The 25,721-nt window shown below is 39.1% G+C and overlaps 1 long non-coding RNA gene across 1 annotated transcript in view; it reads left to right on the top strand.

Moving 5' to 3' along the window:
• Positions 1–25,721, top strand: part of LOC135449818 (uncharacterized) — a 48,400-nt gene that overhangs the window by 9,424 nt on the left and 13,255 nt on the right. The window contains exon 2 of the long non-coding RNA XR_010440847.1: positions 2,049–2,161. This is a non-coding gene — a long non-coding RNA (uncharacterized LOC135449818). The remainder of the gene's footprint in view (positions 1–2,048; positions 2,162–25,721) is intronic.

The raw sequence follows: 25,721 nt of genomic DNA, 5'->3' as shown, positions 1-25,721 counted from the left end.
CCTGGCAGTTTTAGGTTAATGCTTGGACTTGATCTTTTCCAGCCTCAATGATTCTGTGATTAATTATTCAGAACACACTGTCTTGAGAGGGACCAGTGTTACTGCCTAACAGAGCAGTGAAGCAGGGCACTGAACATGGTGAGGGTCGTGGTCCTCACAACTTTGTGCTTTGTGAAGACCAGAGAAGAAAAGTGTGATAGAGGGATTCTGTGCGACTTTATCAGCTGGAACCAAGGGTGCCATGAGTTCATATAATAGTCTGAAAGGGGAAAGAAGGCAAGAAAAAATAGGGAAAGATAAAAGAAGGTAGGGCTGAAGCTGAGACATCCAGAATATCAGAAGTGGAAAAGCCAATTAGCAGCAAGTGTAGAAAGCCCAAAGTTCCCTCTGTGCCCTTTGTAGCTGCAATCCTCAGCAGTGAGTGGTGTCTGTGGGTTTCTGAGGGAGCCCTCATGGGCTGGCATTGCACAGCTCCCAACTGTGCCTGTGCTGCAGGGACTAGCCCTGCAACATGGGAGTGCTGGGGGGAGTGTTCCTTCTGACATATGTGGTTAGACAGGATTGTCTCTTCTGGTGAGGAACTTCCCAAAGACACCTTGCCAGTTCCCATTTTCATTTGCAAGAGTTTATCTATCACTTAGTTTCATTATGTATCAGCAAGTCAGATCCCTGTAGTCCAGAGGGGTTTTGGTCTAGAGCCCATTGATTGGATAGGAGATAAGAGAAGTCCTGTATCAGTTGTTAAAGGCATAGGTTGGTCTGGGTGAGGGAGAAAGGGTAACTGGCACTTCACTGTCAGCACTTACACTCAGACATGAGACAATAAAATGGAATTGTTTCATTGCACGGAACCATTGTGCTTCCCTTCCTTTTAGCTCATGGACACACACTCATGAAAAAGTAATATTTATTTGTGGGACCATCCCACTTGGTCACTGTACCTCTTCACAGTGACAAGCCCTTCTCTAAGCCTTAGCCTTCTGCAGCCTGGCCTTTTGCTCTCTCTTCTGGTAGTGCTAAAAAGGAAGAAGTTTGCCAAAGGTCTTTACAGTTGGGCACAGAACTTGGTTGCTCAGTTGTTAATGAAGTTATGCTGAATTTAATGTGTCACAATTTACTGATCTTCTTGCATGTAAACATCAGATCTTACACTTAGCTAGCTGATTATCCTTCTCCATAGTGCATTAATCCAGAGGCAGATGTTGATGATCTTGTTAAACACTATGTAGGATGAGATTTTCAATGCCCTGGCAGTTAAATTGCATACTGTCAAGCTGTTAGTTGTAGCACTTTTACGAACTTTTTTTTCATCTATTGTGATGGAACTGGAGATTTTAATTTATTTATTTATTCAAAGTCTATTCCTCTTCTGTTGTGTGTCATTTTTTAATTTTGTATAAAATATCTGACTTGTGACAGGTAATTGCATAACTGGTTTTTGCTGTGCGCTTATCAGTTATCACTAAGTCATACCAATTTGCTAAAACAGATTGTTAGGTCAAACACTTTTGTAGAATTTAAACAAACTAGTTCTGAGAAATGCTTTCCATTACTCCTGCTACTGGCTGAGGAAAGACAATTTAATTTATTGAATTTTAAGACACAGTCAATGTTCATTTCAAGACACATTATCTTCAGTGGAAAAAGGAGTAAGATGCTGGGCCAATTTACCATTTGTGGAATGGGGGTTAAAGGATGAAGGGCTATTGTATCAACAGAATAAAGGTTTTAGGGCTGTGTTGTTGAGTCAAGTTGTGTGGATAGGTTGTACTTTTTGGCTTTAGCAAAATGAAAATACAATTGTCCCCTGGTCCTCTAAGAAGCATCATGTTGCAATGTCCTAAAATGGCTGCAGAAAGCAAGTAAAACCTGTAACCTCATCTTTGTGAAATTAGATTTAATGTGATATAATGATGTTATTGCTAGTTCAAAAAAATCTAAATTTAGATGGAAGTTTTTTTACTTAGAAAATAGTCTTGGGGCATTTTGTGGATTTTTGTCCAAAATACCAAGATCCTGGGATGCTGAATGTCACATATTCATTCCAGATGGTGTGCCAACCTCTGCTGTGCTGCTCTGAAAATGGCCACTGTTTTCTGCCGGAGTCTACAGAGGTGATCCAAAAGATAAAAAGCTGCCCTCTGGAAAAACCAGAACTATAGTAAGTAATCTGCTACATTATCTGCAAATTTATCAATGAATACAGATTGGTTATTCCTTTTCATTACCAGCCTTTCTGTGCTTTGCATGTTTTGCTCCTCCCAAGGGACTGCATGGGAATAGCATGTTGACTATAAGTATAAATTAAATGTTTGTGTAAAAGAAGAGCTATTAAAATGTAATCCTGGGCAGGATGTGCCTGTCAGCAGGAAGCTTCCTAAAATACCCTGTGTTTTAAGGGTGGAATTTTAGAGTAGGAGGGAAGTGTAGAATTGCTATTTACCTGCCTGATGCTGCTTTTGACACACATGATGAGCCAGCTTCATTTGACTGTCACCTCCTTAGGAGGCAGAATTCCTCGGCCCACACTTTGCTCAGCATTGACTACTTCTTTATTTACTCTTTGTGTCTTTGCATTTTATCTGGACTGTGCATTTTCACTGAAGCTCCAGTTAAAGACAGGCTTCTCAGTCATGGCATTGTAGGAGGGCCCACAGAGCCTCCCACACAGTGCCTTCCTCAAAGAGAGATAGGGATGTCTGTTTCTTTGAAGAAGCACTTTTGAAACAAAAGGGATTCCCCTATGCCTCTGACAATTTTTTCCCACCACACATGTACAGAGCCATCAAACTGATGGGCCTCCTTCCATTTGTCAGATTTTTCAGAATAACCAGATTTTAGGATTTCCCCATGGATGTGCTGTGTCTCTTTGGGTTGCCCCTGGGGAATGCCTGAGAGGAGCTGTGGTGAAGGAGAGCTTTGACAACTGGGGCTGAAGGAACCTCAGTCAGAGGACTGGCAGGTTCAGGACAGTGAAATCTTGGAGAAGGTGTAAACTAAATCAAAACCTTTCCCAGTCCCCTTTACCCCTTTTTGTGCCTATTTGTATTTTGCCTTCTCAAGGACTTCAGTGACCTTTTCCTTTATTGCTGACATGTGGTCAGCAATAAGAACCAAAAGAGCAAGTCATTAAAATCCACTGAAAACTTGCAGTTACAATGCCTTGGCATGACAATTTTGTCTCTGAAAGAACTTGAGCACAGCTTAGAAATCAGCAACCACAGTTTGGCACTTTTCTTAGCTACCAGAGCAACTGACAGAATTTGAATCAGTCACATTTGCAGGGAGGAAAAAACTGGTGAGTTAAAAAACAAGAACATAGCAAGACCATGTCTGAATAAATTTCCAGTCGTCTGTACATAGACCATTTATTGAGAAAGATAAGAGAAACTAAATTTTCATAATCCTGATTACATGCAGAGGATTGACCCAGATGCATGATTTTAGCTGTATTTATTATATTTAAACACAATGAATGCCTTCACATATGTTTACTGAAATGAGAATCCACAACCACTTAAATGCTTCTTAAATATTCCTGTTTAAAAAAGAAACTATTGGATTCATGCATACTAAGAAGTAATGTATATGGCTGTGGTGTTCTAGAATTAATTAGGTCTCTTATTTTAGTTTTAGAATCAAGAAGATATTTTCTCATTGCTTGCAGAATAAAATAGTTAAATCCTCTGCTTAGATCTGAAAGTAGTTTTGCCCACAGCAATCAAACTAATATTTTCTTTATAGCTCATTCTCTCTGTAAGCCTTATGCTGATTTCATTAGGCTTTAGATCAGGTTCCAAGTAACTAATTATATTTATAGTGTGATTTCTTTGCTCAGAACAACTAATTTAGTTAAAGGAGTTGGTGGGAATGGTGAAAGGTTAAGTAGTATTACTTTGTCCAGGTGCAAAATACCAGGAAAACTTTTGTCTTTGTGTTTATGAGCCCTCAGTATTAAGCTGAGCAGCAACCTTCCTGTTTTCAGTATTTTGTGAGAGCATAGTGATGAGCGGTTGATATACTGACTCTTTCTTTTATTTGAGTAGGGCTGATACATTTTTGGCATAAAAAATAGGGTCAAAAAGAACTGGCCATCTGAAAGTGATGAGAAGTCAAAATGTGAGGATTCCCATGTTTTTCACGTATGTTCGTTGCCCCAGCTCTCATCCTAACATTTCCTAATGCATTTTCTCTCACACTGTAAAGCCACCACCCTTCCTTTCATCACTTTCCCACTCTTGCCACGAATTCCCTCTCACCTACAACCCACAGACCTGCCCCTATTTCCTCAGCTCAGACCTGCTGCTCCACTCATGCTCCTCTTTGAAAGGGCCTGTGCTGCATCCGTGCTGCTGTCACTGCCTTCCTAAACACTGCCACAGGCAGCTGGATGGTGCTTCTCTCAGCTGGCCCTATCCACAAATGTAAAAGAACCTTTCAGCTTTGGCTTTGGGGATTTAAAAAGCTTGGACAAAAGTAGGTTTGTTCAGCAGCTTTACTTTGCTAAAGGATATGCAGGTTCTGTTCTTGCATCACTAGCACTGATGCTGTTTCTCTTTCTCTAGACTGGCTCTCTGATCCTCACTCCCCAGCTGTCTTTCTCTGCACAGTACATTATTGCTTTCCATGCCCTTAGAAATCAACATATTTACAACATTCAGTGAACATCACATACACAAAGTGCTCAGTCAAAAATTTTCTGGATTCTTTTGTTTTTCCTCTCTGAAACTGTAATGCAAAGAAATAGGCCCATTTCAAGTTGAATTTCTGATAGAAGCTCTGGTATTTGACACAACCCTGCAGACTACAAAGCAATGTTGGGTGATAAAATGCTGGATTTTGTTAACATTCTAGTGGAAGCCTGCAGAATTTTGAAGGCCTGAGCCATAACATCGTGCTCTAATCTAAAATTTACTGAGAACCTTGAGTTACCTTTTTTTTTTTTCCTGGTCTGTTTCCATTCCTGAGAACAGCAAGAGCTGCAAGACTGACTTAGATATACTCATTCAATTAATCAAGTGAGAGTGAATCAAACCTTTCCAGGCAATTTTGTTTGAAGTGTCTGCACTCTTCTCTGTATTGCATGAGGTGCCAACACCAGTGGGAGTTTGCCTGAGGTAAGAGCTGTGGGTTTGGATGTATTCTTCCATTTTTATTAAGCCTTACACTCACAGGAATTTTGTGCTTTTTAATCTTGTAACTGTACAAAACTTATCTGGGTATGGAGGTAGTTAACTTAGTGAATTGCTTTAATTATTCTTATAACTAGTCACATTAGATTTTATGAGCTAGTTGCACTTAAAAAATTCCAAGCCCACTTTTATAGGAAGAAGATGTTTAACTGAAATCCTTGTGCCATACATCTAACCAGTAGTAAACCAGTAGCTCAAGTGAGCTACCAAGATACATCAGTACTACATGCTTCTTCCCAGTTGGTCCTTAATTTCATTGTATCCATTTAAGCCTTGTAACCTCCTTTTCTGTCTTTATTATCTGTATGGTTTTCTTTAAAGCCTTTATATGGAATGACTTCTAGCAAAAAAGCAAGTTATCAAAAATAAAAATCCAGCTAAGCACGTTAAATATCTATTGCTCTTAATATTCAGAGTATAGCTGCAGAATTGAGTAGTATTTGTTTGCAATGCAGTAGCACTGAGATTTCCCATCCTGGTAAACAATGTAAGGCAATCTTACACCCCTTGTAATCTTTCAAAACAAGAAGAGGGACTGAAAGTGAGACCAGGACATGAAGAAGCATTTTGGAAAGGTCTTGTGCCAAGTACTGTGCAATGCAATAATTGGTGAATAAAATTATTCAGTTAAGCAGGACTTGTATGCTACTTCACATAACCAAAATTACATCCAGTAACATCTGATATCTTGCATAAGAGTGTACCAAAAACTAATATGGTAATATGACAAGACTGCCTCCCTTTTATTTTTGTATATAAGGTACAAACAAATGAAAGAAGAGACCTGTTTAATCTGTACCATGGGACTGAAATTCTACACAAGAATAGTCATAGATTAATTCACTGAAAGTTTTGAAATTAGCACCTCAGTCTATCTATTTCTAGGAGCTCTCAATTCTTTGGAATAAGTTTTTTCAGGACAGGTTAATACTTGAATTGTTTTGTTGCAATCTTTTAGCTAGTATTCCCTCCAGTACTGGTTTCTAGAATTCATCATTTAGCTTCTAAAGAGGAATGCTCAAAATCACAAGTTGAATCTTTCAGTTAAGGGAGAGGGGACATGGATGTTCAAGGCAGACATAGGACAACATAAGCAGATCCCATATGAAATTTTACTAGAATGGGAAACCCAAGTAGATGAATACAATTAGGTCTCAGCTTCAAACACAGCAGTGCAAAGACAGTTCAGTGTTTTATTTCCTGTCTGTCAGTTAAAAGTGCAATATAGAATTATGGCCAAATACAAGTACCAGATTTTCATAAGAGCATGTGAACTACTGGTATAAAGCTGGAAAGAAAGCTGCTGTGTGCAGCAGTAGAGGCACATTCTCTGGTGTTCCAGAGTGAAACCATCTTACATTTGTAGATCTAGGCTGTGAACATGAACCCCCATTTGTCTCCCTGCACACCTCCTGCAAAGTCACAAAAGTGTATTTTAGGTAAAAATCAACAGACCAAGGGCATTCCATGCTGCTGCTCAAATCAGAGCAAGGTTTTAAATAAACTGGGCTAATTTTTCCCAGCTGTAGTGGGGAATAATGTTTCTTTTCCCTACACAGGCCATCATCTTTTAGTAAAGGCCCTTGTGCAGAGTATATGGTAATACATGCATTTTAAAGAATGAGATGACTTGCAGTATAAAAACCCAAAGCATTCATATCAGTTACAGACACCGGAATACTTTTGATGGATCTAATATTCAGCCTTTGGCTGGAAGGCAATTTTGAAAGAACCAACTAGTTAAACTTGAGATACTTCTATTTCCTCATAAGATTTACTTCTCCTCCTTAATCTGTAACTCCATAGTGAGTTTCTCTAACCATCAATACGACAGTACAGCAATATTGCCTCATCAGTCATGATTTACTTAATGTTTTCTGAATTTAGTAATATTTGATTAAAATTTAATGTGAACATATCATATCATGCCACATATATTATTGCATCCATTAATCAGGTAACCATAATAATGAAATGTCGGAAGATTGGATGAAAAAGGAGCTGAAGTCTTTGATATATGTTTGGCATGGGTTTGTGAGTGATTAACGAAAAGATACCCAGTCAATTGTGTAAAGCTTCATTAATATACATTTACAATCATCTATGTACTGTATCATCAGATATTTTTAACCTTAGTTAAACTTGATTTTTTAATTTACTGCATGACACTAAATATTAATAATCCTGAAAAATATATAGTATTCTATTAACTCTCATAATGCCAGAATGATTCATAATGTGTCCTAATGCTTTTGTAGCAAACTATGTACTAAAAATATGGTCAGAGTTAATGGATCAATTTTGTTAAAGGTGGAATAACAAATGCTTTATGCATGGCTCTATAAACCTCAAATTACACAATCTTATTAAAATAAATGTAAGTTGGTATTTCCATCTACTTTTTTAATATGCAAAGTTATATATGATCTAATATAGCAAAGCATCTACTGCAGTTTGCTAGAGGAGATATTGATAACAGTAACACCTGAGTTTTTGTAAGTATTTTGTTAAACATATGAAAACCAAAATCCAAACCAAAGTTGAAATCCATAGGCTTCAGCTCATGAAGCAGGATTGTGGCATGTTCTCCAGGTGAACTTTGAGAGACATGTCATTGTTTTCTTGCTATTTGTAAAAGGAAACAATTGAAGCAATAATCCTACAGCCTGGATCCATGAAGGAAGTTCTTTATGGTGTGATGGATCTTTGCAGGGTGTTTGTCATGGCAGGAGTGCACACATGGCTCTTGAGCCGTGTTGTTCTTGCACTCAGGGTGGGCACAGCACAGATCAGAACACCCCTTGTTGGTACCAATGCTGAATATTCCCAATGGCTTGCATTGTGTACAACATGGAACATGTTGCATGGTGTCCTGGAGGTACCTGTTGAAAAGCTGCAGCTGTTATACATCTCCTATTTGTCTCATATCTTCTCTCACTTTTGGTGAGAATTCAATTTATTTAGTTTTCATATATTGATAACTGAATCATAGAGAACACAAACATTTTTTTCACTGCAGGTAGCTAAGTACATGTTTACCCTACAACAACTTCAGAAAGCAGTTCTCTTCAGAACAGTTTCAGAACAGTGTTACATTTGTCTTTTAACGTGGCCTGAGATTTTGAAGGATGTTTGGTTAGAAGCTGGATGCTGAGCTCTAAATTGAAGTATTGCTTCTTTTGAAGGCTGTGGGAGATCACTGTGGTGTGGTGTTGATCTGTATAAGCACCGTGCAGTATATTGGCATCCAGTTTATATTTTTATCCCACAATGTCTTGTTTTCAGCTGATTTAAGGATGCTTTCTTCAGTACTGTCCAGTCCAAAAGCTGACAGCAGTGTTTGGGTACTGGGGTAACAGCTTAGTTCTGAGCAAGGCAGATGAGTGTGCCCATCAATCCACTGATAAAGGGCATTGAAAACAGTCAGGCCAGGATCTATGGCTCTTCTAAACTCAACTCAGCCAAAATAGGCCTATGTAGCTGCATCTGGTACCTGTTCTGCCAAGAAATGTGAAACTATGAATTGAAGGAAAGATTGAGGCTGGTTACTACCAATTTAGTATTTGTAAACAGTCTCACTGGATGCTATACAGAACCTGCTTACGTGGAGATTGACAGAGACATAAGTAAAATATTTATTATTCCACCTGAATATAAAATGATCCACCTGTGCTGGCAATATTTTTAATACATGCTTTATCAAAAAAATTGATGTGGGTGTACAGGCTCTGTATCATGTTGCATTACTTATTTTACACCACCTAGTTCACATACTGCCTTTGGCACCAATAGGTCTCAGCATATATCTTGAGTGTGCTGACTAGTGATGAAAAAAAAAATGCATTGTGTTCTTTCATTATGTACCTGTGAAGAAGAATTAAGAAGACACAGGGTACAGAATTCTTTCTTGGGCTTAAGTGGACTTTTGAAAATGAATTTGCTTCTGAGCTCCTGTCAGCAAGAGTAACCATAACTCATTTTCTGTGGCTGTTAATCCTGCTTGTGAGGGAGTAGGGATAGTCATTTTCTTTGTAGTTGAAGGCAGGAACAGCATCATAACAAATAATGACTTTAGGATAAGCCTAAATGGATGAAGTGCAATTGCAGTTGTCCTTCAAAATTAACAACGGTAGGACAAAAAAATACAGAAAATATGATCCAAACTAGTATTACTTTAGCTTTTGTTGGGTGCTCTCTAGCCTAGGGCCTGCCAAGGCTTGCAAATGGTAAGGCAATGGATTTTGAAACATCTATGTTAAGCAGTTATTTATGCACTCTTTTACAGGTGGGAAAATCAGAAATATACAGAAATGTAGGATACAAGTATCCCTTGTAATAGAACAGGGGGTTGTACCCCAGAGATCTGTGGTTTACTTTTAGACACTGCAGCTCATCACTGAAAGAGCACATTGAATATAACATACATTCCCAATCTTTTGAGTAAAGCAGGCTTTTTTCCTACACACTCACAGATTTCAATCAGGAGAAAACCCATCAGAGATTTGGTGATTTTAAACAGCGTTTCCTCTTTGCATCTTTAGTTATAGCTGGGCAAATGGTGTCAAGTGTAGGTATCAAAAGCCATGGATGGGAACTCCTAAGAGTATGTAGAAGGATTCTATTTTGGTAATTCTTTTTGATGAAAGGCATGAGAAGAAGTTGTCTTTGGGAATGTGACAATTGCTGCAGTGCACAAAGTTATTTCCTCCTAGTGGCATCTGTTTTTCAGGAGAGAAAAATGCTGAGATTATGCTACAGCCTGAAGCTCTAGCATGTTGATGAGGTAGAAGGAGTCCAAATAAATTAACTGTTGTCAGACTCTGATTCCAGTGACTGGGATTTTATGTGGTTGGGGAAAAAATGGTCTTACATATTTGGAAAATTGTAGTCTGCTTTGGCAAGAAGGAAAGTGAGCAGATCAGAGCCTGTTTCTCATGTCATTGAAGCGTTTGAGGACTTGCCTTCTGCTGAGATGGGAGAGAACTTTTTGCAAAATTAAAAGTGTTTGTTACATCTATCTAAAATGTGTAGCCCTGTTCTTGATGTAAGATTTGCATGACTTCAATCTGCTCTTCTGGCCTAGGGAGGTCTGCCTCTAGCAGTTAAAGGAGGTTTTTTTCAGAAATGAACTCTGACAGTTCCTTGAGTTTATGGTGCTGAATTATGTAAATATTGATGTGGGACTTGAGGAGAAAGAGCAATGTGAATTTGCCAGTGCTAATGTCCTTGCCCTGTCTTTCTGCAGCTGTCTCTGATATGATGACTGAAGTATTGCACCTTAAGTTACTCCTTAGTATTATGGTATTATTAAAAAGGGAGGGGGGATTGTTTGCTGCTGACTGCATCTTGGAAGTTGAAAATTTTTTCCTCATCTTCATGCTTCTGTATTTTTATATTCATATCCAGTGTCTCTCTGATGGGCTTATGAGAATGATGGGGAAATCTTACACTAAGATTTGGATATGAAGATGAACTCTGTTTGGAATTTCCATTTCTATGGACTTGCACCTTTTCAGCATGGTATGGGAGAACCTAGTGGTGCTTTAAGCACAGTTGCACAAACTGGGAGAGGAACTGCATGCACCATAGTCCCTTTTACACAGCATAGGTAGGGCTTTAGGTAGATGCTGTAAAGCTTTAGTTTGTTTATGTGGAAATGAGGGTGCTGCTCTCTGTAAATCAGGGAGACCAAGGTGATGGAAGGTTTCTTAGCAGAGTGATTTAGCTGGGATAGCTGGTAGATAACAATTCATGCTGCACATTGAGAGCCAGCCATTGAGAAATTTCTCTCTTCTGTAGAAACACACAGCCACTCAGTAGAGATTCATTTGTGCAGCACTGAGCTGAGTTACAGTACCTGAGATTTCACATGACAAAAGAATCTTGCTGTCAGACTCCCTCTGCTGAGCTGCTGACACAAAGGGCTGTGGGAGGCGAGTAGGAACACCAAAGAGTCTCCAATTGTTCTCAGATAGCTCTTCACAGAAAGGTCTTCCCAGAGTTTGCTGCATAGAAAGCACAACCCACACATCATTGTTACTCATTCGTTCAGTTTAAGAGGCTTGTTTTTCACAGATGTGCTCTTCCTGTTTGGCATTTGTAACTGAGGATTGTTGTTAGTTGTAGAAAAGTGTCATCCAGCTATAAACTGAGATTTTCAGCTGATTCATGAGCCCCTTTGTTAACTACAGCATAAAAAGGAATATGGTTGAGTGTGGAATGTAGGTTAAGCTATTTCTACCCCAGTATATTATACTACACAGGGAGGGTGAAAAATAAATCTTAATAGCTATGCAAAAATACCCTCCCCACTTTATATCAAACAGAATTAGTAAGACAATTAGAAGATACAGTTAATTTCTATATGTTAGCCTGTATTATTCATGTGGAGCCTATATATAGAGATGTGTGTATATGGATTTTAAAATAATTAACCAAAATTGCTATACATTGTAAGTGAAGTAAACAATCAGTTTGTTTGAGTAAGGCTTTCATGTCAGAAAATTGGCCAGACATTCTAAGAAAGGCAGTAAAACTTGGGAGAAGAGCAGAAAATGAATTATCTCAGAATAATGGGACCAGGACCATTCCTGTGTAACAGGTAATTTGTGGAGCTTGAGAGTTTTTATTTCTACATTAATACTACAGCCAAACAGGATAATCACAGATAAGTAGCTGTTTATTGTTGTTCCAGGGAATAATGATCAGATGTGTGTTATTTCTGCCCAAGTTTTCCTCAGTATATACTTATCATCTCATGTCTAGCTTTAGAAAAGAGTCTAGATTAAAAAAATAGTAAAAATGCCTTTTGAAAGTGATTTAAAAATAGTTCTTCATACCGAAGTGCAACTGTGAAAACACTTCTGAATTGGAAAAGCAGCTTCCTTTTGGCATATGGATGAAATGTGCTCTCTCCTAGGCACATCTGTATCTGGCTGGGTATTCCATCTCTAGGAATTTACACTCTTCAAAAACAGCATTAGGTGTGAATCTGGCTGCTTGTCAGAAGGCTATCCTTGCTTAGGCTTCCTTAGTGAGTGAGTTTTTAAAAGTAAGGATATTTTTTAATGCATGAGTATTCTCCTAAAAATTGATAAGCGCATAGAAAATGTAAACTATCAAAACAAAAAGGAGAAATAACAGCATTTGCCAATATGTTTGCAGCAGAGTGAGAACCCAACATACCTCTGGAAAGTTTGTTTACTAAATTAAGTGCAAAATAACTATTCTGAATTACCTAATTGCCTTTTCCTTCTTAAGGTTGTGGTGTATGGTTGCAAGTTTTTTTTTTATCCTACAATCAAGGATGTAATTTCTAGTACCTGAGCATTGGCAACACATTGGAGAGAAATATCCAAAATGGAATCAAATTTATTCACTCTGTAAATTACAGCTGTATTTAACATTGAGTGTTCTGGTATTCTTGGAAGTCTTCCTTTTCAGTGAATTTAGGACTAAAATGTCAGCAAATCAGTTCTAGTGGTGTTGATATGATATGTGTTCAGTTGGAAAGAATGAGTGGAAGAGGGAAGAGACATCTGGATGGTGTTACTTCTGCAAAGAAAATATATATGCTCCATCATAAGGCAGAATGAAGCACCAGAGTGACTTTTCTTATGCTATGCAAATTGCGGTTGTCCTCAGCACATTCAATTTCTGATCTGAGCCATGATTTTTAAGATCTCTTCACTACTAGGTCCATACATTCCACACAAGGTTGCTCCCCTTCAAGATTCTGAAGATGTTGTGGCTTAGGCTGAGATTTAGAGAGGTAAATCAGATGGGGGCTGTAATCTGTAACCCAGGGACCTCCTGCCTGTCCTGGGGAAGAGGGCACTGGCAATGTGCCTTTGCAGTCAGCCCTTCATTACCCAAAGGGAGGAGCAGTTGTTATGCTTCCTTCCCAAATGTGTGTCTGGTCTCCCACCAGTGTACTGTAAGGAAATAATCCAGGTGTGCTCTCCTGCCTTCAGCCCACAAACAGGAGGCCGTGGGACTCCTCACCCTCAGATCAAAACATGAGAACTCCGTCTGCATTAGCTTTTCTCACAACGACTTTGCCAAATGTGCAGAGCAAGGGGAGCCCTGAAGCAGCCTGTCTGCTCATCCCTTTGCAAAGCCACCTCCTTAAAGGATCACCTCATAATGGGGACTGATTGCCTGTTTGATCTCGGTGAGCCTCAGTTTCACACTAAACCGCACAGATGCCTCAGGGGCCACCACAGAAGCACGGGTGATGAGGGGATGTTAGTGTATACCTGCATTCCTGCACAGTGGCTGCTGTATAGTTAAACACCTTAAATAACCCTTGGAAATTATTCTGGCTGTATTAAAAAGTGGTAGCTTAGCAACTGTGGGGTTTTTTGGTGGTTTTAAAATTTTTTTTTTTTAAACCAAACTGTAAAGGAAGTGAGTTCTAATCCTCTTGAGGGTGCTGTTTATTAAAATTTCCACCATGGAAATTAGACAGTATCCTCTTTCCCAAAACAACTCTGAACTAATTGCAACAGAAACATTTCTTTCAGCTGAGGTGACAGAAGTAGATGTTAGAGACAGTAAACAAAGTGGTTTGTTTTTCCAGAAAACTGGAAAATACAGAAGTTTGTTAGTGCATCTGTTAAATAATGGCTTCAGGAGGTTAGATAGGAGAGGATACAGGCTGTTTACATGCTCTGTATAATGGGTCAAGAGCCCATAATGAGAATTAGGGTGCCTTGCAAATGTGTGGCAGCCGCAGCATCAAGGTTAAATGAAATTGCCCAATCAGCAGGATGGTAACAGGGAGTTGATGTTCTTAAACCCATTCTGGACTTTGCATTCCTGTGGTTGGTAAGGGTTAAATTCCATTGGAAATGCCCTGGGAATAGGGGGACTAGATGAATGTGAAGTTGGCATTTGGGATTTGACCATCTTAGAAAAAGAAAGTGATATGGTTTGTTGTTGTTTGGGAGTTTTTCCCTCCTGATGAGTATGTATGTTCTCTCTTGCTCTTTTAAATATTAAATGTCTTAACATAAAGCGCTTCTGCAAGGTGTAGGCATCTAAGTGTCAATCCATTGAAGAACTTCATGCTGTCATAGTATCCTTGACTTCAAAAATGCTTCTGGCTTTGGGGCAAGTATACAAAAAACTACAAATATATCTGAGTCTGTGCTTTACTGTGCTGCACCCTCAGATGTTTCCTGTGGAGACAAATTTGAACTTGGCTATGTATCTTGAAATTTGTAATTTCACACCTGAATTGATTATATTGAGTAGTTTTCGCTATATGTGCAAGGTATTTAGAAATGTATTCTGTTAATGATTACTTTCACATTTGTGACATTGAAGCCAATTAGAAGGCCTTGTGTGGTTTTTGTATGTTTGAGATATCACTGATCCTGGAATGGCACCATTTGGTCAGTTGATCACTTTTTTTATATCCTTCTTCTTTTCAATAGTGTTTTATTGGTGTTCTGTGGGGAGAGATAGGATGGAATTGAGCTGCAGGCTGTGGAACACACCTGCAGAACTCCATGGCAGCTCAGGGAAGTTTGTCTCCACCTGACTTTGGAGGGAGGAGGTGCCCCATGGCAGAGTCCTATGGAGAGCAGCCTGTGGAAGCTGACAGAGCCCTGAATAGCAGGTGATCACCCCTTTGGGGACATGAGGAAGGTGCTGCTGACATGGCAATGTGTGACAGGTTGCTTAGTGAGACTTCCCATATGGGGAATACTGTGTCTTGGGAAGTGTATTGTTTCTTTGGATAAGCAATTCAGATTCTCTGCCAGTCTGAGTCCAGCCTCAGTTGTTGCTGTGTTCCCTATTGCAGACATTATCCATTGAAATTCAGTTTACTCACATAATATAATTGTTGCTTCCTCACACTTGTTTTGCGCCCATTGGAGAATGCTTTAGGGAAGGAAATGCCAGAATGTAGAAGGGGGAGAAAGATCAGTGCTCAGTGGTCCCTCTTGACCACTTTAATAGAGATAATTGCAATAATCATATCTATAGTAAATATGCTAAAAAGCAGTAGTAGGTTAAAATTATAAAATTGCTATAACTATCGGTTGATAGCTGAGCTGTGTCCAAATGTATAGTAATAACCTTATGATTCTGAAAGCTTCTTTTGTACCTAGGGTGCCCCTTTTCCCTCCACAACATTCTCAATCTGCATCCAATGCCAATGCAGACAGGTTTTTGACAGAAGGTAAAGTAAGGGTAGCTGTGGTACTGAAATAGATGTGCAGGTGCACACAAAAATGCAGCTGTAACACAGGGCATGGTGGCATGCTCAGCTGGGTAACCACTGCTCCCTGGACAGTGGCAGAGCCTACCCAGCTCCAGATACCCACACCTGTGCCAGGCCAAGGCACAAAAGCTGTGTTTCATTGGGAGGCCTTGGCAGTCTCTGGGCTGGGAGGTGAGGAAGGGCACCAGAGGGCTCCTGCACAGTCTCTCCCAGCTCTTGCCGAGTTGTGGAGTTGTGCTGCCACAGCTGCATGTGTGTGCCATAAACATGTAGGGTGTAAAGCACTGAAGGCTCTGGCAAAATACTTGTGCTGGTCTTGCTCTATGTTATGCTCCAAGGCCAAGGCCTCACAGGGAACTCATGTCTCCAGCTCATCTTCTGCAGGGCTGAAGAGAATAAATTCCTGGAGTGTTTCTGCCTTGCAGCTCTGCAGGTAGAGCAGGAGACGGTGTGGCACGATGCTGTGGCAGGGTGCAGTATCCAGGGGAACTGTGAGGGAATACACTTCCCAGCTCCAGTGGAACAGGACAGTCCCTTTTATTGTGTGGTAAATTACCCACTGCAGGTCAAAACAGAGGGTCTGCATTTGCTGGTGCTTAACTTCAAGTGCTTATAGAGATACAAATGTTGCTATGTATACTCCAGAATAGCATTGAAACTCCTTAGTACTTCAAGCCCATATTGCTTAACTAACCCCTTGAAAACCCATGCCCAGGAAAAAATTATTCTAAATCTCCCATGTCCAAATTCCAGATTTGAGTGGAAAGAATTACAAAATTGCATGCAAATGCTTTGGATTAAAATGGATTTTTACAGTGGAGCCTTACAATTATTATAAAGTAACTGCTATAAATGAATCCATTATTTTAAACTAGTTTGCAAACAGAAGCAATGCATTGGCTCTTGCTTCAGAATCAGAAAATGAATCAGAGGTCATGGTTTCTGAAGGGCTTTGCTGTTAAAGCTCAAGGACCATGTTCCATTTGAATTGGGAGGAAGCTGATATCAGGTACCCTCACTTGAAAAGACCCACCACTCAGCAGGACAAGGATGCCTGGCTGTGTATTGCTAAGATGGAAAAAGAGAAATCTTTTCTCTCTCCCTTGGCAATGGTTTATGGTGCTTACCTGGAACAGGCTCTTCCCATTTGAACATCTCCATAGCCACACACTAGATGAGAGCACAAGATTAAAGCAGAAATCTTGTTCTTCCATCTCAAGAGACAATCTGCCATCTGCACAGCTTGTTTTCATAGTACAAGCATAAGTGAAATTTTGTAAATGCTTTTCATTTCAATAATTAAAAGTTTATGTCGGTGAAGGAAGACATTTTTAATAATTTTGCTTTTAAGGCTGGGAAGGGGAAGAGGGGAATATGCCAGAGACCAAATGGCTGGAATTTTTGTGTGAGTAAAGGAGACATGAAGGATTTGATGGTTCAGCCTTATCAATGTTGCAAAACATGGGGCAGGTGCATGTAGGAGATGCAAACAGCATTAAGTCAGTAAAGATCAAGTAATTTTTTAAGGAGACATGAAGTAGCGTAAATGTGACAGAGAACCACAAATATTCTCCTTGCAAATGCTTGAACTTCAGAAGTTTCTGTAGTTTGAACTTCAGCAGGCTGCATTAACCTGTATTACACACAGTTACAGGGCAAATGAACTTCATTACTGAAAGGTGTCTTGGGTGCCTGTGTCAGTCGTGACGTAGGTCAGCCTTGGATTTATCATATAAATACTGCTTAAGAAAACCACGTGCCATGTAATAAAAATGCTCTATCTAAAACCACACACTGGCTTAAATAAGAAAAGGGTTGTGTCCTTGAAGAGGCTGTGAAGAACAGGAAACTTCACAAATTCTTGTGTTTAGCACTACTTTTTAATATCCTTGCATTAAAAATGAATGATTACTTTTTAATATTACTTGTAGCCGACTATCCCCTACCGTATAGATAAATTTCTTGTATGATTTTATTATATGCTCAATAATAGTACCTATAAGCTCAGATTTCTTTTGAATATAAATGATTGGAAACAATATCTACCCTAAAGCATCTTTAATGTCATTATAGATGGGTAGGAGTAAATTAAGCGGTATTTAGCCACCAAAGTCTTTAATTTCATTGCATTTGAGTAGGAGTTAGACATTATGAGGTCCAATTAAAAAAGTCACTAATGTTTTTACATCTGAGTAGGAGTAAATTAAACAAAATCACTCCTGAGCTGCTAATATCATTTTAATTGAATGTCATTCAGTTTCTAACTGCTGTTACAACACCGTAGATAATGAGTCAAGCTCAACAAATCTTCTGAGCTCCAGGTACCATGGCTACTAGGGGTGAGGGCAGAGTTTAGGGATGGAGAGGGAAACTGTTGGAAGTTGGGAAGCTGACAGGAATGATAGCAGGCCTGACATCTCTTGGTTGATGAGACCTATGTTCATCTAAAAATATCACCCTAACAAGAGCTAATCTAGCAAGGCTGCAAGCCAGGTCATTATTTCTAGTGTTCAGACATAAGAAAAAAAAAAAAAGGCAAAAAAGGGCATTTATCCAGAAGATGTGATTTACAGAGTGAATGCTAGAGAGGCTAATGCCATTTATTCACACCTCATGAATAATTCATTGTTTGATTTAACGTTAGGCTTGATGATGAGACAATGGTGAAACAATACCAGACAATATATAGATTTACACATGCGAAAATATAAAATCATATCCTATCACAAGCATTATTTTTTGATCTGTAACAGATAATACTGCATTTTTCTCATACATGAAAATCTTTTCACTTCGGTAAATAGCAGGTTTAAGACAAGCTGTGGCACTTCTTATGGTGACAGTTAAAGAGAATGGAGTGAAAAATACCCTTCATTGTAACTGAAATTACTATAAAACAGTAGATATTTTGCCCTAAAAGCAGTTCAAGCTGTTACACAATGCAGTTTTTCCAGATGGAAGCCTAGCAGAGTTTTGAACTCACTATTAGTTTGTGAGCATCAGATCTGTTCTGATGTTGCTCGATGTGTACGTGCTTGACTGCTGAGAGCAAATATTCCTTTAAAGTGTGCATGTAAGACCAAGAGACCAGGGTCTCCTTACTGAAGCTCAGTCCTTGTTCCAAACTCAAGCTGGGTGTTGGCTTCAGGTACAATCACACATTTGTGATAGTCACACCCTTCCTTTTGGCCTGTGTGGTAGGTGTGGCTCTGGCCTCTGCAGAAAACAGCGAGGTCAAGGGGCCACCATGGTCTGTGTGTTCACATGTGTCTGGTGCTACTTCTTGTTCGTGTTCAGAAAGTCCTATCAACTCTCTTGGCTATGTACTCAAAATCATAGAGGGGGAAACTTTTAGTTCTGACTGCTTTTTTCTCTTCTATGAGAAAACTGGAGGAAGATAACAGATACCATAGACCTGCCTTTTCTCTTTTCTCTCTGCAAGACTGAGGCCCCTTCCAAAGCTGTGATCCATACATCTTGTTCCTCCTCCAAGGGTAGGGAGAAAGGAGAAAGTCAGTGCTGCTGGACGGGGAAAGGCACTGCAGAGCTACACACTGTCTTTCCTCAGAGCCCTGAGGGGAATACCCTGTTATAGGAGAATAGGTTGCATGTAGCCACAGCAGCACCCTTTTCCTCAGGGGTCTCCTGCAACCCCCGTCTCCAGATACCAGAATGTACCAAGGCAGCACAGAGTTGCCACAGGAGAGAGATATTGTGCCTTTCCAGGGTGGACTTCCCTGTATTCACCATCCTAAAGGTCAGTTACTTAGCCCAGGCACTGCTAGGCAGATCTGAGCTGTGTTCCAACAATGTCCTTTCTGTCACAGATCATTCCCCAGTTTTTGCAGAGAAGCAGCATGGGTGTGAGGAGGTAAGTGTAGAACTTCAGTGGTAGGATAGGAAAGCTACAATTCCTTCTTGGCTGAAAGGACAGATTTCCCAGTGCAAAGGACACTGCCTTCTCAAATATGGTGCTTTGACAAAAAAGACAATTGTCAAATTCTGCTTCTTCCCAGGTGTTTCTCATATTTAATTGTGAGATTCTCTATATACTCTCTCAACTCATGCTATGTGTCATTGTGTAGTTCTGCTTTTACTTTTCTTGCAATAAATGGATGTCTGACAAGACATCCTGGACAACTTGAAATTAGTGAGTAAATTAAAGAAACTGTCAGTGGATGTAAAGAGGGAGGCGATCCACTAGACTCTGGTGAACTTCTCAAATAAAAATCTGGAGTCTGTTAGCTGTTAGTTTCAGATAGAGAAAGAGGATGGGAAGTAAAATTGTTCATTAAGTAGGTTTTGCTTTTAGAGCTGATTTTTAAATGAGCAAATATGAGCAGAAATTCCTGCTTGGGATTCAAGTCTGGCTGCTTTTTGCATTCGCCTTCCGTGATGTGGAACACCAAAGAGCCCCAGTGCTGAATTTTGGTTCAGTATTCCCAGCAGGCAAGAGAGTGAGCTCTGTGAATTAAGACTTAAAGCTTTCATGCAGGGTGTGTGAAGAAAAGTTTGAGATTGAGCGTGGGCTAAACTCTCTGTGTAGATGTATTGTTGCAAACATGCTCTGGGACATGTGGAATTATATTGTTACTTGGAGGAGCAACGATGAGATGTTTTGACATAGCCTTTTGTCTTTTCTGTGTAGATTGCACTGGAACATGTTACAGCTTGTTTTAACTAATGTGTTACATAAGTTGGTTGTGTCTTGTGTCTGTGAAATTCCAATGGTAGCACTGCAAAAATAATTACTAACAAAACTCTTACAGCATTTACTTGAGGAACTCCTAAGAAACTTAATGACTTCCATCATGTTAAGATACTTAAATAGGTAGGATTTTACTTATTGAAGGGCAAGGATATAGACTTTGCTTTGGGATATCTGTTTAATGCCCTGCCTATGCCTAAGTGGCAATTTGTGAAACATTTTGCATCTGCACATGAAGTTGTTCCACTTGATCTCTGTGTCTGTCAATCACAAAACAACAACACTTTTTCAAGAGGTCTAAAGACTACTAATTCAGTATTAAAATATTAGACCTGGATCTTATTTCCTGAAAAAAAAAAAATCTCATTGCAGTCTTATATTGCATTTTTCTCAATCTTTCACTGCATTTCCAACCTCCCAGAGTCCAAGGGGTTTGTGAATTGCACTTAGAAGCACTATGGAACTGGGATGCATTCCTGGGCAAGCAACAAAATACTTCACCTATGGAAGTATTGCTAGGCTAGAAGTCATCATGGCTGATACTTCTGCTTGCAAAGAGAGCAGTTTGCTTCAGTAAAGAAAGTGGTCACAGTGTAGTAGAAGATAAAGTAATAAATGTTTTCAGTTATTCTTTTCTCCTGGCAATCCTGATTTGAGCACTTGCTTCCTTGAATTTTGTTGGTCAGGCAAAGTTCCTTAGCTGTTGAAGTCTCTACTCTCTCTGATTTAACAGTTATGTTGAATGTCTTTATCTTAAGCTTAAAGAGGTAGGTCAAAACCATCTTTCTTTTCAAATGGGCCAATTTAAATCAAAATGGATATGTTTTTCAAAATTTTCTAGTTGTAGATGTTGTTAGGCATGTCTAATGTAAATTTGGATTACTAATGAGTCTGCCTTTGCCTCACATTGTTCTTGTAGTCAAGCCTTTAGTTTCCTATCTCAGAAATATTTGTCTTTCAAAGCTGAAAAGTCAAGTTTTGCTTGGTGTCTGTTCAGAGCCCAGTTACTCTTTCCCCTGTGACTGGAACATGTAAGCTGTTCTCCACATATAACAAATACCTCTGAAGTCTGTGTTTATAAAACCAGGTAGAAGAGCTCTTGAAAATGCATCTGGTCTCAAATGAGGAATTTTTTTTTTCTGTAACCACAAGTTATGGAATTAGTTTGATGGTAGGAGTTATGTTTGCAGTGTCCTTAGTGTTTGCTTTGAAATATGTCAGTAAATATAAAACTCAAACTACTCATTGTATTAATCACAGGTGAATCTAGTTTGACTGTTTGCAAATGGCAGTACCTTCAGTGCTAGCTGAAGATAGGAATGCTGATCTTGAGAGAGCTATTTGTTCACAAAAATCTCAGAACTGGGTATTTATACCCCCTGCCCAGCCATGGCCTACAGAAAGCTGAAACAACGAGATACTGGGGGCTCTGTGCTTGAACCACCTCCCCTGTAAACTAATGTGCTGGAGTTGATGAAGTTATACTCATTGCAGGTTTTGCAGGGTTCTGACAGGTGACAAAATCACTGCAGGTTGTGATCCACGTCACCTGCTGCAGGCATTCACTGCATGGGGCTTTCAGAGCACTTCTAGCTGGAGCCACATGAGGCCAGCCTGGGTTCCACCTGGGCTCTCTGGGTGGCTGTGTGCTTTTGAAGTGCTTGGGTTAGAGACAAACCTGACCATGAAAGGTCTCTATATAAGCTGGTCCTTTTAAGAAGGAAGGACTGCTCGCCTCGTCCCCCCAGTGCTGCCTGTGACCCATTGTCCTAGCTGAGTCTCAAGGAAGAAGAGATGTGACTTTGCCTATTCAAGCAGCTAACAGTCCTAGGTGGGACCTTGTCTTTCTTTAGGGGTACTGGGGAGAACATGCACACACCGCTTCCATCCTAGATTTGAGCCCAGACAGGCAAATTCTCTGCTTATGCAGCTGGAGAAAGATGCCCTCAGAGTACAATTTATGGCATTTAAGTCAGATGCTTAAAATGAGACAGTCTGTATGCATCCTCTGTCTGTATTTTGTATACTAATCTGAAAACCTGGATGGTAAGAATCTAATGCTTTCTAAGCCTGTGGGCAAGACTGCCTAGATATCTGCCTATCCCCTGCATGGGTACTCACACAGAAACACTGTGTTGTCTTTCATCAGCTCTGCCAGGGAACAACAGGACTGAGAATGTGTGAAGTTTGCTGTCCCTGCATCTGTCTTTCCCAGGTATGCAGTCATCAGAACTGCTGCCCAAACAGGACTGTTTTGCTTACCATCTTACAGGATGCAGAAAAGCAAAATTTTGCCTCTGATTAGTTACACAGCATTTTCCTTAGCAGTTAGGAGGTTTTGATCAGCTTAGAGAGTTTGGTATGACTTAGTGCTGACTTTGGTTTGAGTATCTAATTCTATATAAAAGGAACAGAAGTGTTTTGTGCTTTTGGTGCATGTTGCTTCTTTGTACCCCTTGAGATAAAACTGCAAAATGACCTTTTAAACCTCAACAAAGCAGAGTAAGATATAGAGTAGTGCATTCTGAGTACAAGTTCTTTAATCAAAGTCCAGAGTGTATAACAGACTTAAATAGCACTCTTTGGAAAGCAACTCATGAGCTAGACTTTCACATTATTTTAATTACTTGCATAGGAAAGTACATACCTATACTTGTGGTTATTTTCTCTGGTAGCATCTCAACTTTCACAGTCTGTGTACCTGTGTAATAAACATGAATAGATGCTGGCAAAGGGGCATCACAGCACAAATACCCTTTTCCTTTTTATGACATTTAGAGAGACTCATTCTTGTCCAAACCATTAAAAGCTGAGTTCAGACCGTCAACAGCTTAAAAGAAATGTAGCTGTCAGAAAGGGTTTCAAAATATCCTCTTCCCATGTACAACACACGAGACTGTTCTGTCATCCAGGTGCAATTGTGGCTGTGGTTCCCTGGTAGAAACCAGCACAATGCATTGCTTTTAACATCTTGTTCTGAGGATCCTGGGTATGTTTAGAACATGTTGGTGCCAGCTGGCAGATTGCTGCTGAGGCTGAATACACGAGGCTTCTGCTCTTGCAGTGTCATTGCAGCTCCACTATTCCTGCATCCGTTTTTCTGATTTCTGCAATTCAAGAGACTTGCTTTGCATGCACCTTCACCTGAGTTCGCCAGGAGTGCTTTTCTGTATCAAACCTCACCTTTGATGCAATTTTTGATTGCAGGATTAAAAAAAAAATCACATTAAATCAAAATCGTGCAACTAGTTTCTTTTTTTTCCCCCTCACTAATTGCTTTTACGTTAGCCTCACTAATCCATAAGTGCCAGTAGTCTCTGAGATACTGGATCTCATTTAATTTCCAAAGAAGCAGAAGAGAGCTAAAACAAGAAAATGTCACAGCATAAACAGACAACAGAAGGGAAGAAAAAAACTAGATAAAACAGTTTCTTATCCTCCTACTTTACATTCATTCACTCAGCCATATCACATGTAACATCAGAGCATTCTCATCTTTTGAAACTTCCTTATCACTCAAGAGGAGTGACAAGTTGATCTCCCTTCATGTACATAATTGTGCAAACGTCACAGAGCCTGAGGAGAGAGGACTCTCCTCCTGCCCAGTAACCATTACAGCTTTAAAGGGTAGTAGAGGCAGTCAACATTATTTCAACATTTTTCCCCAGAACTGAGAGTATAAATCAAAGACAGTTTGTTTGTTTTTTTTGTTTTGGGTTTTTGTTTTAAGGATGATTTTTAGAACAGTATTTTAAAAAATACAGAATAAAAGCCTTGAAACTATTGAAATATTTCTCTGGATTTTTTTTAAATTAAAAAAAATTTCCACTTAAATTTTTAGTCCAAGTGACTTTTCATTTAGGAATTTAAATGGATTTTTAAAAAAATCAAAGTGAAATGTTTAAAAAATTTTGAAGGATTTTGATTGACTTTAATCAGTGTTGTATCTGGATCTCCATTTGTGGAAAGTTTCATCTTTTTATTCTGATTCCATTATTTTCTAAAAATAGAGGGCATATTGAAGAAACTTGAGTATTATAATTTGAGCCATTGAGAGGAAGAGTTAATACTGACTTGAAATTATAGTACCCCATTTACTTGAACAGGTAGCACAAAAAAAGATTTTGCACAAATTCTATCTAGTTCATAGGAGTACTTGGTTAAAAAAAAAACAACTTAGGTTATGTATATAGGGAATTTTAATGAGAAAATAATCAGAAGATAATTTCCTTGTTTAGTCACAAACCCCTTTCAGCCAGTGCTACCTCAAAATTTTGATATTTTTGAGAGGTTCTTCCATTAGCTCCCCAGGTTAGCAGATTTACATTTGCTCTTAGGAAGTGGGATAACTTCTATTGTTTCCTGTTGGCTAAGTCAAACATGAATCTATTTTATCCATCCCAATCATAATTAGCCTAACCCCAAAGTTATGTGATAGCCTAGGTTAAAAAAAAGTGTAGCTAAGGATCACTATTTTGAAGTAACATATTTATTTAACTTTGACAAATGCACTAGAACTTCTGATTTCAATCCTTGACTTTTATAAATCAATATTAGTAGCAATATTTCTACTGTTAAAAAACAGTGCTGTTTGAAACAAAAATATTCTATTCAAAACCAAATGTGATGTAAAAATGTAAGATATCCATTTTGGAAATTAAGTATTGCAAATTTCATTATTGAATTTGTTTTCGTTCAAATAATATGTCGAGATTTTGGCGTTTTGCTTTCATTTGAGACAGAAACTGTTTTAAAATCTTGTATTCTCACAAAATGGAGAAAGCAATTTATTCTAGGTAGAAATTATAAAGGCAGTGCGAGTAGCTCTGTGATTTATCCTTCCCAGAGGCATTGACTTAGTGGATGAGTCTAAGGGTGAAAACTTAAGAAATATTAGAGACAGCAAACATAAAGACAGTTCTTTATCTGGACATTCATCTCTGAACAACTGTGTAGTGGAGAAGCTGTTTGGCTCACACCTGCTTGAGCCTTACCATTTAGCCACTGTTGCTCTTCATGTTTTCTGAGCTATTTTTCCAAATAATGCTTGCATAGAAAAGTATATATAAAACATAGAAATATACATATATATGTTGCCTGGAATGATCATGTGAGCCTGAGAGAAATGGCAAAATCAACCCCTGCTCAAAATTTCTGAAGTGAAACTGAGCACAGTTGCTGATAAAGCCAAAGGTAAATTCCAGAGTATGAGAAGAAGTGTAACTCATAGTATAATTTTGAAGGTTGTTGTTCTGAGTGGATCTATAGATTGAGGAGTTTTTGCATGCTGTGGATATACATTCATTGTAGCAGAAAATTATTTTGTAGTCAAATTGTTAGCACAATACAAAACTGCTTGAAGAATCATAACTCTGAGGAGAATTGCTGAGCACATACATGAGGGCAGATACTTCTGTTCACAAGCCTTTGTTCTCATGGAGAGAAGCCAGCTGTAGTGCAGTGCTAATGATTAGCTGACTTTTCTCATATCAATATAAACAATACCCATGAGAAGTACTCTGCCTTTTCATTGCTTTTGATGATTTGCCTACATGGTGGGTAGCAATGCCCACCCTCTTTCCTCCAA

Source organism: Zonotrichia leucophrys, chromosome 6 (genome assembly GCF_028769735.1).
Source record: "Zonotrichia leucophrys gambelii isolate GWCS_2022_RI chromosome 6, RI_Zleu_2.0, whole genome shotgun sequence".
Taxonomy (NCBI): domain Eukaryota; kingdom Metazoa; phylum Chordata; class Aves; order Passeriformes; family Passerellidae; genus Zonotrichia; species Zonotrichia leucophrys.
This window is presented reverse-complemented; position numbering and strand designations above follow the sequence as displayed.